Source organism: Mandrillus leucophaeus, unplaced genomic scaffold (assembly GCF_000951045.1).
Source record: "Mandrillus leucophaeus isolate KB7577 unplaced genomic scaffold, Mleu.le_1.0 Scaffold72, whole genome shotgun sequence".
Taxonomy (NCBI): Eukaryota; Metazoa; Chordata; class Mammalia; order Primates; family Cercopithecidae; genus Mandrillus; species Mandrillus leucophaeus.
The window spans coordinates 6,126,937-6,142,919 of record NW_012107808.1 but is presented as its reverse complement, the minus strand read 5'-3'; the positions used below and the strand labels follow the sequence as shown (position 1 = coordinate 6,142,919).

Below are 15,983 nucleotides of genomic sequence, written 5' to 3'. Positions count from 1 at the left end.
GGAAGGCAAAGAGGGAGCAGGTGTTTTACATAGAGGAGCAGGAGCAAGAGAGAGCAGGGAGGGGCCACACGCTTTTAAACAACCAGATCTCACGAGAACTCACTATCACCAGAACAGCACCAAGAGGAAAATCCACCCCCAAAATCGCCTCCCACCAGCCTCCAACTTTAACACGGGGGATTACAATTCCATACGAGATTTGGGCAGGGACACAGATCCAAACCATGTCAGTGAGGAATAATGACTCATTTGTGCAGAGTAAACAGGCTTCGTTACAAGTTCTGCTACATTGAACTTCAACTGGTTTTGATGGTATGACTGTTCCCACTGGAAACAAAGTCTGTTCCAGGTTCTTGGCCCAAATCTTACAATTAACAAGTTGTGGAAATGATATTTGAATCCAGGTCTGTCATTCCTCTGCTTTTCCTATGACCCTGGTTGGCCTTCCTAATTAAAGCCATAAATCTGAGTACATCAGGGAAGTTGCTTTACTTCTGAAGTCTAATCTGTTTCTTGCCCTGTTTCTGCATTCTTCCTTCAACCTTGTTAAGGGGAACAGAAAGGCTTCTGCCTACTCCAGTGTATCTCTGATGAGAAATGAGAACTTTGCTCCAATCCTCTCTGAAATGAGAATACTCCAGCCAGTGTGCACGTGCAGTTACACTGTTGAGAGATCATCCCAGCTCCCTCACGGTGTGAAAAGCAATTTCACACAGGCCTGTCTCCACGCAGCCTGCTCCATGGATTAGCCAGAGAGAAAACACCTGCCTGCTCGTCCCGTGCGGCCAGCGGTCATCAGACACAAAATGGGTGTGATCCACTCGAAGCCGTGTGAGGAATCCAGCTGCCCCTGGAAAACCTGTTTGCAAATGGTCACCTGCTTTGCATTGTCCACTTGGTGAGTTTTCTGCATCTTTAAATACGACCAACACGTATAGCAGCATCATTTTGTAAAACACCGTAAGAAAAGATGAAGAAGCGATTGCCCGCCCTACCTCTGCTGTTCCAGGCCCGCTGCCTTGGGCTGGGATCCGGAGAGGCGGTGATGAGACCTTACCTTCCTTCTCCCCAGCCACACGTCCTCCCCCACCTGACCATCCAAATCCCATCTACCGAGGATGAATGGGACCCAAGAGGCATATTTCTAAAGTGCTGCTAAAAGAGGTATTTATAATGGATGGAATTTCCATAATTGCTCTATGTAGGTCTGTTTAAGATATGAAAAAGCTGTTTGAGTTTCATTTGGCGACAGAAGCTGGAGCAATAGAAACCGTCTTAGGTCACTTCATCTATCCCTCTGCCAGCACCTCTTGTATATTGGTCTTTTTAAATGAAACAAGTGGCTGCTACCGCCCGGGAAACTCATTCCGCTGTCTAATAAAGTGCCACGGGGAAAAATGTTCCCTAGTTTCCAACTGAAATGCCCCTCTTCCAACTTGATTCTTCACTAACTCACTCTCAGTCAAAGGAGATTTCCCCATAAAATGATTTTTCCTTACCGCACACATGTCTGACACTTTAGGGCAAAACTTCAGCTGAGCCTGGCAGGACCGGGGTGGGGGGCAGGCAGAAGGTGCTGCTCCAACTGCCACCGATCTGGCAGAGTAGCTGCAATACCAGGGATGTGGCCTGGCAAGGCAGCATCACCTGAGGACGGACTCGTTCCCAGCAAGGACTCCTCCAAGGAAACTAGGCTTGTTTTTCTGAAAATTAACTCTGAAACAAAGGGTCTTGCACGTGTCTAAGGTTTTACTCCCCAGCATGTTGGCTGGGGCCCGGATGCATCCACATCCGCTGGGGCTTGTTAGAAATGTAGACTCCACCGGGCACGGCAGCTCAGCCTGTAATCTCAGCACTTTGGGAGGCCCAGGGGCGTGGATTACCTCAGGTCAGGAGTTCAAGACCAGCCTGGCCAACATGGCAAAACCCTGTCTCCACTAAAAATACAAAAATTTGCTGGCTGTGGTGGCGGGTGCCTGTAATCCCAGCTACTCAGGAGGGTGAGGCAGGAGAAACACTTCAACCCAGGAGGTGGAGGTTGCAGTGAGCTGAGATTGCGCCACCACACTCCAGTGTGGGTGACAGAGCCAGACTCCTTATCAAGAAAAAAAAAAGGAGAGAAAGAAATGTGGACTCTCAGGTCCCACCTCACAACTACTGAATCTGAATCTGCATTTTATCCTGATTGCAGTGGAATCACTTGGGGAGCTTTAGAAATTCTGGATGTCTGAACCCCCCTGCCAGAAATTCTCATTTAATTGGTCTGGCATGTGGCTATGCATGGGGATTTTTAAAAGCTCTAATATTCAGCAAAGTGTGAATATAAAGCAAACTGCTTTAAGACACACCTTCACCTTGCAAAGTTCCTCTAGTAGCCCACCAACCACATCAACCTCCTTGAGCTCACACTGGATGCACCCTGCTGAACACCCCCTGGCTTTAGCCCACTTTGCACGAGGAAGCACAGTGGAGGCTGCTGGGGGCTCCAGCCTGGCCCTGCCTTTTAGAACTGTGCCGCCTTGGCAAGCTTCCTAACTCACAGAGGCACACTTATCTTTTAAATTAGATTAATAGTATCACCTGTCTTTCCAGGTTGGAGTGAGGGTGAAATGAGAAATGCAAAAATATGACAGGCTGGACAAACCCTCTTACCTCTCCTCTGCCTTAAGAACTATTGAACTCACACTCAAAACAAAATCCATAAACCAAAATTGTCCCAAAAGGGAAGGAGGAGGGATTGACTGTCAGCCAGTATAGAACTTCAGTCAACTTCTGAAAGATGACATGGCTGGACACTCATCGACAATTGAACCATCAGACAAAACTGATGTGGAGAATACCCACAGGGAGATGGTGGGATGCAACCTCATCCTCCCAGAACATCCTCCTGGAGGTGCCGGGCTGAGGGTCCACAGGAACAGGGAGATGGTGGGATGCAACCTCATCCTCCCAGAACATCCTCCTGGAGGTGCCGGGCTGAGGGTCCACAGGACCAGGAGGGGCATGAGAAGCGGAACTGGATATTAACGACAGAGCCCACCTCCTCACCCAGTCTGCCAGGGAGAAGCTGTCAGAGTGGGTTCACTTGGCCTCCCAATCTCTTCTCATGTGGATGATCAGTCGGATTGCCATGTCTCATGCTGGTACCCGTTGTTGGACTTGTCATGCAATTCTGAGACCCTCGTCTGTTTCCCACTATATAGTGACCTCCTGGAGAACATGATAAAGCTGTTGTCATCCTGCTAAGTCCACATCTCCATAGTCCACTCACATAATGTGTGTTGAAGCAAAGTGATTTTTCTAATTTGTCTTTCATCCCCACTCACAGCCTGGAAGCTTTACTCCTGCCCAGTACATAAAGCATGCGAAATTGGGGCTGCTTTTTCTCAAACATCTAGCTTCCACACTCTTCTTCTGGCTCTACTATTCATACGTGCCATCCCTACATGCCAGAAATCCTACTTTTTAGCCATGCCAAATACAAAAACTCAAAGTAAAGGGGTATTTTGCAAATATCCAAACCATGGCATAAGGGAATAGCTAGCCAGTCATTTCCCACAAGGTGGCATTTTCTTTGTAAATTATCCTCTATCCTTAGTTTGCTCCTTCCTGGTTTAGAAACCTTAATTTATCATCATCAAAATAGAAAGGCTGTATCTTTTGTGACAGTCTCACATTAACCAAGCAAGCAAGACTGATTTATAAACTAGATGCCAATCCATGGCTGATCTACCCACCTTTTATGTGCCAGTTCTGCCTCTGGATATATTAATGCAGTCAATTAATGAATTCACTCAAGTTCAAGCTAAGATTGGCAAAGTGGGAGCCATTCTGATCTGTGAATGTGCTCTTGACTGTCTGCAGCTCCTGACCTGTGCCGATTTCATGAGACAGTACTATAGAGTCATGCACCGAACATAACACGTTTTGGCCAATAATGCATCACATACAATCTTATGGGGCAGTCGTCCATAGTACTGCACCTTTACTGTACCTTTTCTATGTTTAGATACACAAATACTTTCCATCGTGTTACAATTGCCGACAGTATTCAGCACAGTAACATGCTGAACAGGTTTACAGCCCAGGAGCAGCAGGCTATGCCACACGGCCTAGGTATATACTAGGGCATACCATTTAAGTTTATGTAAGTGCATGCCACGATAAAATCAAAGAGAGAGGCATTTCTCAGACGGTATCCCTGTCATTAAGTGATGCACAACTGTAATTCTACTGCTAGACTTTTCGACCGGGAAAGAAACATGTTGCTGTAGTCCTCAAGCACCAAATTAATTGCTATACTCTAAATGGCTTATTCTGTATTTTTACACTCATTTTCTTCTACTGGAATGCACTTTCCATACTTACCTATTTGACATATATTTACTTGTATTTTCGCTTCCAGCCCAAATGTTACTCCTCTCATACGTGTTTCTTCAATCCCATAGGCAGCTCCTGGGAACATCCATTACACTTTGCTCGGGTTCCCATGTGAGAACTTATTCTGTGAAAGATGTCAGAGTGCATTGAGTTCTAAAGCAGTAGAAATAAACAAAGCACCATCCCTGATCTCAAAGAACCAACAGATTAGTGGAGGAGATAGAAATTTAGATTTATGATTTTATCTAGCTTTGGTCTCTGGAAACCGTTGAATAAGAAAACCTCTATTTTATGTCCAATTATACTTAAAGTCAGAGTATGCAGTTGCAAGACAAACTGAGTGTGGCTGAGTTAGACATAAAGAGATTGCATTAAAATGTTGCAGATTACTTTGCAAAATCACTGAGAGGGGTTGAGCAGCACATTTACAGGTGGTTCACTGGGAACAATGCCCCTAAATCAGGCCACAGAACTGGTCTGCTGAAGACAGCCCTGTGGCCCAGCAGCAGGCTGCATCTTGCACCTCAATGCCACTTACCTGGTTCCTGTATGGTGGCACCAGCACCACTTCCCAAGTAAGCAACTGGGCTACAACCACCACAGCCACACCATGGCCACACCACAGAATCTCTGTCATCTCTGCCCCACTGAGGACTTACAGCCCACAGCATATTTGTCTGATGGTGAGTGCCACGTCTGTTGCCAAGGTGCATGGGAGGTTGTCAAAGCCAACTACCTGGCATTTGAAATTTCTGTGATGGGAGGTGGCTTCTGTGTCCCATCAAGGCTCCCAGGGCCCCCCAAAAGTAGCAAAGGTCTTGAAACAGAGAAGATATGCTCAGGTGCTGGCAGTCAAAAATGTGAGATGGATTCATTACAATAAATGCCTTGTTGAGAAAGCAGGAAGTTTGGAGGAAGCTCTTAGCAATAGCCTAGGCCAATGTCTACCTGATGGCAAAAGCTCCATCCCTTAGATTGGCGGGAAAAAAGTGAACAGGGAGAATGCAGAGACTCTATCTTTCTCCTTTTCTTTAAAAGGAACTTAACTAGAAATGCACATAGAAGTAAGTAAAGGTTACTGATGAACCTTTAGAAAGTATTTATTATAAGAACCTTTCTGAAACATTTCAAAAGTACTTTATCCAACTACTTGGCCTTACAGATTAAATTGGTGCCTTGAAAGTCTAGGGTCATACCTCCAGGGATGCATGGCTGGTTAGGGGTCAAACCCAAATTAGAACCTAAATCTCCAGCTTTCTATCCAGTTATCTTTCTACTAATTAGTTTTTTTTAAAAATGTACACTCTCTAAATTACCTCTGAAAGATTCTTGGCACAATATAGATTCCTAGGCAGGTTGGACTATGGCTGGTCAAAATGGCATCAAGTCTGTTCCATAATAGCTACATTTAACTATCAGACTCTAAAATAGGTAATTAACTATTTCCCAGGAAATTTCTAAGATCCTCCAGGACATTGTTTTTATAAGACAAAAGGTAAGAGTTTAGGTTAATTTCACTTCCCATACGTGTAAGTTTAGAACTTGAAAAATTTTGCTTTGCTCTGGCCTAACAGAGATCTGCACACTCTGGTTGGTTGATTAGTACATTGGAGGAGTTCATTCTGGTTGAGGGTAAGATATAAAAAGCATGTGTGGGACATTTTTCTATCGACTAATACTATACGCAGACTGTTCAGGTGATAGAATGTTGCATCTGAAGACAGCATTAGATATTCAGCTTTCAATCTCTCCTTATGAGCTCTTTAAAATCCAAGCTGTTAAACAGCAGCTGAAGCTTTATGTTCGGCCACTGCAGCCAAGACCACACAGAACTGGGACAGGCATATGTGCAATCCTGGGGAGGGATGCTGTGGGCAGGGGCCGGGCTCTGCCGCATCGGTCACACTCCAAGTCTGTAACTTCTGCTTGTTTTACAGGACCCTGAGCATCAAAAGGAGCTACCTCTGTGTAATTCAGAATGGCAGAGCCTCATGGGAGGGGATTGGAGAGAAAGAAACAAATGGTTTCCAATGACTAAGAGCCAAAATGAGGAAAAGGCTTTCCTCAACTCTGCAGAAGGACAGAAAGTTTCAGCGGGGAAGCAAACTTCTCCAAGCTTTGGAAGTCATCCCATGATACTGTGGATGTTCCGTGGGAAATTCCCTTGGAACTGTTTCAAAACCAAATTTCCCACTGTTCCTCCAAACCAATTCTTTCTCCAGGATACTTCCTCAGTGGCTGGAGCCACCTCCCATCCAGCCTTCTTTGCTAGTGTAGGGTGAACATTAAAAGTTATGCTATTCAGACTGATAGAAACACTGACTATAGCTATTTCTAATTCCTAGAGACTTGACATTTCTTGGAGTCTATAATTCTTTTGCTTAGCAAAATACCTTACTGTCCTATTTTCTAAGTTGAAATCCCCAAGACTTACACTGGAAAAGAAGAGATGAATTACTCCACAATACAAAAAGAGAAGATGCCAAGTAGTCTTGGTACCCAAAGAGGGAGTACAATGCCTGGAAAAGGAAAACCGGAGAAGACAGGAACAGATAATGAGTCATGAAGCACATTTTTGTAGATAGTAGTGAAGCCAGAGGTACAAATTATCATGACTAACCATCAGAAAGAGTTGTGCTAATAGCCCTGTGGCATTCTGAGACAAAGCAGGGTCTCTTGGGGACAGACACGAGCCTGGAGCCAAGACAGCATCTGGACAAGGAGGGCAAATCTCCCAATTCGAAAGGGGCAGGTAGGTAAAAGTTCACCAGAGACTTTACTTGCCTCTGTGAATGAAGCAGACACAGTCATTCTAGGTGGATGGATCTGATTGGAGGGACTGAGAGGACCACAGGGTGGGGCGCAAGACTTCTGAGTGGCATCTGTTATTACAGTCATGAGCAGCATCTGACTCTGATTGGCACATCCATATCCTGCTGTCAGAGTTTCTAAACCTGGGAATATCCACTGGACTTCCTTTGCCTCATCCTGTTTGCTGTGGAGTCCGATCTCCATCCAGATGGCACTGGCATGTGCAGATAGAGTTGTACATTTTTCTTGGGAAGAGTGATAGTTATTGAATCCTTCTCAGAAAAGCTCCATGGGTAGAGCATAGGTACAAAAATGGAATGCTAGTCAAAGAAGTATGTAAAATGTTCAAAGAAAATTTCTAGGCTCTGGACTGTGTTATTTCCTAGAGCTATTGTCTAATTTTCAAAAGGTTCAAAAACACAACTCTCACACAAATATGAACATAATGTCCAAGTTCTATTCAGTTCATTAATTAGTGAGGAAGCCGCTAAGATGTTAATACGGATTCAAAGGAGAATTTGAGGAGCTGGATATTTATGGACAGTTTAATATGAGAACATTAGGAAAAGACTGCTTAGGTGAGAGACACAATTGATATTTTACAAGGTCATAAGCCATATTTGGGAGGAGGTTTCCCCCAGTGGATGGTAATTATTTGCATCTCTACCAGATGAAAATCTATAAGTTAACTTTGCCCCTAACAAAGCTGTCAAATAGCTCGGTCAACAAAAAGTCAATCAAAGATGCAAAACCAGCTCTGCACTGAGAAAATACTTACTAATCTTTGCCTATTTTCTAACTTCAGATAACTTTTCTGATATTAGAAACCTCTCAGACAGCTCCTCTTAGGATTCTCGGGCAGAACTATATTAGCATGAACTACGAAAGACAGTTCAAGGATCCTATTAATTTCTCAATATACCTTAAAATAAGGGTAAGATGAGGGAATAAATGTCTCAGTGAATGAGGCTCCAAGAAGAGCCTAGACAACATTTGGCCAAATTAAAAGAACAGACTGCTCAGTGGCACGTGTGTGAAAGGATATTTCTTCCCCTTCTGTCGCATATGGAAAGACTTCTTAGAGTACAAACTCCCATAGGAATGCACTCTTTTGCTAGTTCTCTAGTGGATGAAGAGTAAAGCTGATATTTTTTCCATATAAGATGAGTACGCTAAGCTACACATCTAGAGGAAATTGCCCTATTCATATATTTTTGTTTTCTTTTTCTGAGCTTGCCCAAAGGAATTTGGCAGTCTGTCATCAAAAAGGAAGAAAGTATTGGGTTCTAAAATGCTAGTTTCTGTTTCTTTTTTCATTTTTTAAAATAATGTTGTTTTACTGTCTTACCCTTCAGAGTAGAGTGTTTTCTCAAACACAGGTGATATGGTTTGGCTGTGTGTCCTCATCCAAATCTCACGTTGAATTGTAATCCCCATGTGTCAGGGGAGGAACCTGACGGAAGGAGATTGAATATTGGGGGGCAGATTTCCCCCTTGCTGTTCTCGTGATAGTGAGTGAGTTCTCACAAGATGGTTTAAAAGTGTGGCACATTCCCCCCCTTGCTTTCTCTGTCTCCTGCCACCATATAAGACGCCTCTTGCTTTCCTTTCACCTTCCGCCATAATTGTTTCCTGAGGCCTCCCCAGCCATGCGGAACTCTGAGTCAATTAAACCTCTTTCCTCTATAAATTACCCAGTCTTAGGTAGTTCTTTACAGCAGTGTGAAAACAGACTAATACATCAGGTATCAGCATAATCTTTCATTTCAGGAGACTATTTTAGCAGTTTCATTTGTAGCTAGTCCTCCTGCACTGAAATCTTAAGTAGACCTATATAATGGCCATGCATGAAGAACTCTTTTATATGACAATGAGTGGCCAGCTGGGTGCTGAATGGACACCTGCACCTACCCCACCTGGGGGAAGTTCGTCAGTCCACAGCTCTGGCGACCTAGCAGAATCTATGCTCTGCTCGGGTTAGGCCAAGATCATCCAGACCTGAGTCCCACTTCTATGAGTAACAAAGCCAGCCTCAGTGACCAAATCCACCCAGGGAGCTCTAAGAGTTCTCAAAGCTTGTTTGCTTGCTGGATGAGCGGTAAACAGGTGTTACAGTAGCTTACTATGAGCCGTCAGTGCCCCCATCCTGGACTCGACCAACTTTGTGATCTGATCCGGCTCACCAAACAATCTGAAACTTTTATACTTCATTCCCTTTCCTGCTCTAGGAATGAGAATCACTGAATACATCAGCCAAATATCTGTATAGCCAGACTTTTCAGTATAACAAGGTTTCCAAGTCCCAGTCACATTTAGATCAAGGCGCATAACGCAACAGATTTCTAGGTCTAACTCAAGAATTTTGATGATCTATTACGGTTTGTCATAATGAGATTTAGCCTTTACTATAATTTAGGGCAAGAAACACTGAATTGGAATCTTAAGTCCAAAATTGTTGTGTAGAGGAAGCTCTCTCCAATCACTTTATAGAATGCATTGATTGCTGGAAATATCATCTTACTCATTCCATGTGTTTCTAGATTTCAGTTTTCTAAGTGCCATAAGCCTACCTAATTTTACCATGGGGCATCTGTAGATATATTTCTACCAAGGAATAAAAACTTCCATAAATCTATCCTGTGAGCTGTAGATGCCATTATAGCTTGAGGGTTTTTTTTCCGCTTTTCCTAAGCAAGTTAATAATATTTAAATGGTTTAAATGACCATTTTCCTGTTTCCAAGCAGAAAATCAGAACTTATTTGTGTATTATGGTAAAATACAGGCAAATAATGCCTTAGCCTGGCATCTCTCAATCCTCCACTTAAATGAAAACTGATACCTTCAAGGTCATAAAACATCTCCCTCGAGAGAAACAAACCAAGAAGCCCTAATGATGCCCGTTCAGAAGGCAGGACCTTGGTCAGGGCATGAAGACTCGAAAAATCAAATCAATACGGCCGCCAGAGTAATACAGAAAGTGGGCTGAAGAGAAGTGCCGGCCTGAACTCCTCTGTCGGGGATTATACGAGCAGTTTTGTGACCATTTTAAACATTTCTCACATACTTTTGGCTTTGTGGAAACACATCCCCTCTCTTTATATTCACATCTGTTTCCCATGTTAGAATATAAACATATTTAAGAAGTATACAGACATCCGTTTCTATACTTCCATGTATTTAAGATTTGAATGCATTCAGTTGCAGGCACCAACTGTACTTTAGAAAGGCACTGTTGATTCTTTTTTGGTGAAAAGTATGCACATTAGTGTTTCCTAAGAAGAATGTGCGAGAAGGAATGTATGAAATCAGCCTTTCTCTTGCCATGTGGGGCTCAGAGTAATAGTAAACATGTTGTCACTTTTAGTCAAAAAACAAAAACACATGAGAGATGATGGTGAAGGGATGACTTCAGAATGTGTTATCTGAGGTTTCTATTTTATCCCCCACTCCTATACACACGTGCATGGGCATGTGTGGGTGCGTGTGTATGCGCGCACACACGCGCGCACACATACACACCCACACACTTGAGTTGCATGTGCAAAGCTGCAGAGAAAAGTTTGGGAGATTGGGATGGTGGGTCTTTGGAATCCAGGAAATGAGGGCTGGGGATTCCGGAAGTCTGTGGGATCCATGTGAGCCTTTCCTGAGAGTCAGGGAGGAATGTGATCTTGCTTGACAGAGCCAGACATAAGGGCCTCTGTTGGACACCGGCTTTGGCTGCAGACTGTCCACAAGTGATGCTGAAAGGCGGCCGGGATGTCTGTAGGACATGCTTAGACTAGTTGACCCGAGAAGTGTTTTGGTATAATTAAGGAGAAGGACCATGGCACAAAGAGAAAGGAGGTGTTTTTTCATGCAATGTTAGCAAAGCTGAGAATGGCTGGAGAGGGACAGGGCAGTGTGGAGAGGCCAGCAGGGTACTGGGGAGATGGGAGACGTTTACATGGAGGCTGTGAAAGGGAGCTTAGATGGGGAGCTCCTGGATGCTGTGTCAAGATACACATCACCAAGTCAGTGACTGCTGTGGAATGCAGCTTGTGCCTTTACCACTTCAGAGCCAGCTTTTGGGGAGAAGGTGACCCTGGGCCTCTGCTCTTGGTATCCTCTCCTGTCCTTTCCTTCCTTGACCCCCATGCAAGCCTGCTCAGTCCTTTGTCTCTGGGGCGATCACATGAGTACACGATTGTTGCCCAAACTGGGACCTTCTGGTGACAGCAAGGGACGCATGATGAACTATGACATGAGGCTGCAGCAAGAACTGGACCCTCTCAGGCAAATACGCAGCCACTGATTTTTGCTCCAACCTGAGTTGACTCCAGTATTTTAATCTTCCACTGGAATTTTTCTTTCATAGATTTTCTTCATATTACTGCAATTTTAGGAATTAGAGAAAAGATGACAAGATATATTTGGTAACATAGAAATTCCCTCTACTCCTTAGAAGACAAAAGAATAATTTCCCTGGCTCTATCATTTATTTATTACATGATTTGTGGAAATTCCTATAAACTTTCTGTAGCTCTATTTCTTCATTTGCATAAGGCAGTAATAATACTGAATGATACTAACAAGAAAAGTTGTGAATATTTCATGAGAAAATTCATGATGAAGGGGCTCTGCCAAATGTAAAATAGCTCCTAAATAGCGATTGTTTTAATCATCATAACTGTCATCATTATTATCAGCTTCTACTCTAAAAAAAGCTAAGGGACACTCTGAAACTACATGCTGAATTATTGATCTCTGTTCATATTCATTTTTAATGTCATCAAATTGTTGATAATATACCATTTAACCCTTCTAAACTTCACTTGAACAAAGGTTAACAGGGAGGTGTGAGTTCGGAAGAGAGTGGGCACTCAACATAGACTGACTTATGATGAAATCTGCATTCCAATATTTATGAGGCATGAACATTTTCCAAAGAGTGACATGGGAAAATTTGTTTCCTTGATTTTCTATGTTCAGCACTCCAAAATCTAACATGGCAACAGGGTAAGTGTGGGGGCATCACTGAACGAACATGCATGAAAATGCATTTACAATCTCAAATCTCAAAATACGACATGATGAAGTTGCAAATGGGCAATTTATTCTCAATTACAGAAAGCGCTGGAGAGATTTTCTTTTGTGCTTTTAGAATAGTGGAGTGGAGGAGAGGTCCTGGGAACAAACGCTGCAGGAGGAGGTCTGTGCTGGGAATCTACGTCAGCCCACACTTTACGACCAGGGGAAGTGATCTCAGACTTCTGGATGTGACGAGGAAACTGGCTGAGCTAGATTCCCTCTAATATTCTTTCTAACACTCTAGCATCTTGTGATTATTCGAGAAAGGAAACACGATTAAAAGTAGAGCAAAACACAGCTTAAAACCCCATTTACCATCGCATTCTTGAGTGACTGAGGAGGGAAGGAGAGCCTCTCCATTGTACGCTCCTCTTTCATGTCTTAATGATGATAATGTGACGATGATTATGTTGATAAAACATGCTGAGAAAACCTTTTTGTGTATAGAATAAAATGTTTTCCATGGCATTTTTCTTTCCCAGTGAGAATTGATTTGAATCATGATGCCTTACACACAATTTCCTTATCGGTAAAATAGTCATAAGAATGAGATGAGAGATGTGGAGTCAAATAGAACTTGTTTCTATCTGCCAGACAGAGCTCTGCCAAATTCTAGAAAGTATCCTTATTTTCTCCATCTGTAAAATGAGATGAATACCTTATCGTGGAACACAACGTGTGGTATTATGTGCAGAGCACTTACCTGGGTGCCTGGAACACAGTGAGGCTCCAGGCCACGCATGCTTCCTTCATTCAGACTGGCACTCACTGCTGCACCCTGGCCCTTTTTGAGTACCTGGGTGCAATGACAAAATGAGCAGTCATTGCTTTTGCTGTCAGAAATCTTAAAGGCTAGTGTAAGGATATTAATTAAATAATGGCACTAAGAAAAATATAACCGAAAACTTCCATAAATGCTCTTATCAAAGGAGAAAAGAAAAAATGGAGGTCCATAAAAGAACAGATGACAAAGAGCTAATTTGGTCTGGGGATTTACGACGTCTTCTCTGATAAAATTGTATTTGATATAAACTCTGAAATAAAAGAACGAATAAAGTTGACGTGGAGAAAGAATAGGAATAGCTCTGCATGTAAGCAGAATAGGAGGTGAAAAGATGCGGGGCAGGAGGTGACCTTGGGTGGGATGACTGGGCACAGTGAGCGAAGGGTAAGTAGCAAGTGATGAGGTTGTGTATGCCTGAATCACAACCATGGGTATGGTTCAAGTACGTTCCTGCTGTGTTAAAGAAAGCAGGGAATGAGCTCAGGGATTGGTAAGGTTTTTCTGCACATGACCAGGTAATACATATTTTAGGTTTTGCAGACAATGGTCCCGGTCACAACTATTCAACGCTGCCATTGTAGCATGAAGCAACCGCAGACAATACATCAACAGGTAGGTGGGGCAGTGTTCCAAAAAGCTGAACCTTGATTTTCTGATAATTTTCACATATCGAGAATTACTGTTCTTCTCTTGATTTTTTCCAACCATTTGAAAATATAAAAATTATTCTTAGCTCACAGTCTATAGTTGGCTAAACTGAGCTAACTAATTGTTGGATTTTTTTCTCTAGGCATTTTACGTTATGCCCAAGACATGCCAAGGACATAGGTAGGAGTGGTAGGGGTGAGTACATACCAGTGCCAGCCTCCACTGTGCCCACAATCTAAGCTCTGATCTAGCCAAAAACTCCGAAAGAATTAACAACTGGCTAATTGAATGAAAAAGTGAATCAAATATGAACTGAATGAATGAATGAAGTGAGTGGTTACAGGAAAGAAAGTCTGATGAGCTGGATCCAGCTTACCCATTTGCCGGACAGTTCTTACAAGCAAAGACTCACTTTGCATAGATAATTAGAAACATTTTGTGAGTTAAGAGAGAAGAGAGGCTGGCCTAAATGTTACTATGGAGCATGGGCACATTAAAAAGGATCCAAAAAAAAAAAAAAAAAAGTCTGCTGGTCTGTGCTGGGAGAGACATCTTCCAATTCCCCCAAAACTGAGTTCAGCCAAGTTGGCATATGCAAAAGCTTCACCATTTTCTCTTTCAAAGAAGAGACCCGTCAGGGGAAAAACAAGAAGCCTAGCGGTTGAAGAAAAACGGAAAGAAAACACACAATTGCTCTTAGTCTGTCATTTCCCCCACAGAGTAGTAAATAAGAGCTTTGATACATAAAAGCAGTTATCAAACAGTAACAAATTAGTTCTTCACCATCTGTGATCCACGAGAGGGGGTGACAGTTTTAGTGCAACATTTTAAAATATGAAATCAACTATTTATGAACTGGGTTCAGAGTCTCTGTGTCTACCCGGCCTCTTCAAGCACAGCCACAAGAAAGCACTGAGGTTTTCAGCTAACAAAAGCCATCAGTGGTGGCTCCTCTCTTTAAAATGGGCTAATTACCGCCTGACATTTGTAAACAAGATGTTTCCTCCCCTACAGCAGCTTGCCATACTCACATGCTTTCACTTCCTTTAGAGAAGCCAGCTTCACACAAAAGGCTAGTTGTCAAAAGACCCTCAAGGCACAGGAAGCGCAGCTCCCTTGCTACCTTGATCTGGGTTCTGGCCAGATGCTCCTTGATCAGCCTGGATACTGCGGTGCCCCAGGTCTTGCCCTTGGGCTCCTCAGTGATGCTACTGGAGCCTACCACCTTCCTGTCAATCAAGCCAGTCATCCTCAGTTCTCCAGGATCGTCTGTGTTACTTGGCTGTGGCTGACTCCAGGCAGGGCCCAGGCAGGCTTGACCAAGCAGTGGGTCTCCCAGGTGGCAGGGAGCCCCTCGTCCTCCTCTTTCTCCCCTATCCTACCTGAATCTTTGCTGGAGAAATCAGAGGGTGCCAGACCCTGATCCTCAGCCAGGGTTGGACCCGCAGTGCCGCCTTCATCTTACCTCATGCTGTTATGTGAGACTTCTGAGAAGGGTTGCACGTCCTCAAAGGAGCTCCTGGTTCCTACTTTGGGGTCTGGGCATAGAGTTTATAAATGAAAGTATATGGTTTTCCAGAAACCGAGGGGGAGAAAACACCACTGCATGTTCGATCTGATGCCTCTTCTGTAAGACATTTCCTCCCTCCATGAGTTATTGTAGATTTCCAGTCCAGTTCCTTGCCTCTATCTCTTGCTCTCCTCCTCCTCCTCTTATTTCTTCTTTGTTCTTTTTGCCCAGCAGGAGCAGCCTGAAAGTAAGTAAATAACAACTTACTACATTTGCTATTTACTAGAACAGTATAATAAGAAAACAACCAGGTTTGCAATCAGAAAGAAAGTGGTGTTCAAATCTTGCTTTGGTTATCACCTCAGCGTGTGTAGCAGGAGAGTGACTTCAATGTTCTTTGCCTCCATTTGCTTGTCTGTAAAATAGGGATGGTCAAATAGATCAAATGAGGGCATATATATGAGCGTGGTTATTACATGCCTGGCACATAGAAAGTGTTTGTATTAGTCCATTTTTGCATTACTATAAAGAACTACCTGAGACTAGGTAATTTGTAAAGAAAAAAGTTTAATTGGCTCATGATTCCACAGGCTTTACAAAACGCCTGGCTGTGGAGGCCTGAGGAAAGTTACAATCATGGAAGAAGGCAAAGAGGAGGCAGGTATGTCCTATCCTCTAGAGCAGGAGGAATAGAGAGCAGGGGGAGGTGAGGAAGAGAGAGCAGGGGGAGGTGAGGAAGAGAGAGCAGGGGGAGGTGAGGAAGAGAGAGCAGGGGGAGG

The 15,983-nt window shown here is 43.4% G+C and overlaps 1 long non-coding RNA gene across 1 annotated transcript in view; it reads right to left on the bottom strand.

Annotated features, from left to right (window-relative positions):
* Window positions 1-15,603, bottom strand: part of LOC105528544 — a 63,441-nt gene extending 47,838 nt beyond the window's left edge. The window contains exons 1-3 of the long non-coding RNA XR_001004373.1: window positions 15,565-15,603; window positions 12,921-13,058; window positions 4,369-4,504 (exon numbers count right to left, since the gene is read on the bottom strand). This is a non-coding gene — a long non-coding RNA (uncharacterized LOC105528544). The remainder of the gene's footprint in view (window positions 1-4,368; window positions 4,505-12,920; window positions 13,059-15,564) is intronic.
* Between the last annotated feature and the right edge of the window lie 380 nt (window positions 15,604-15,983).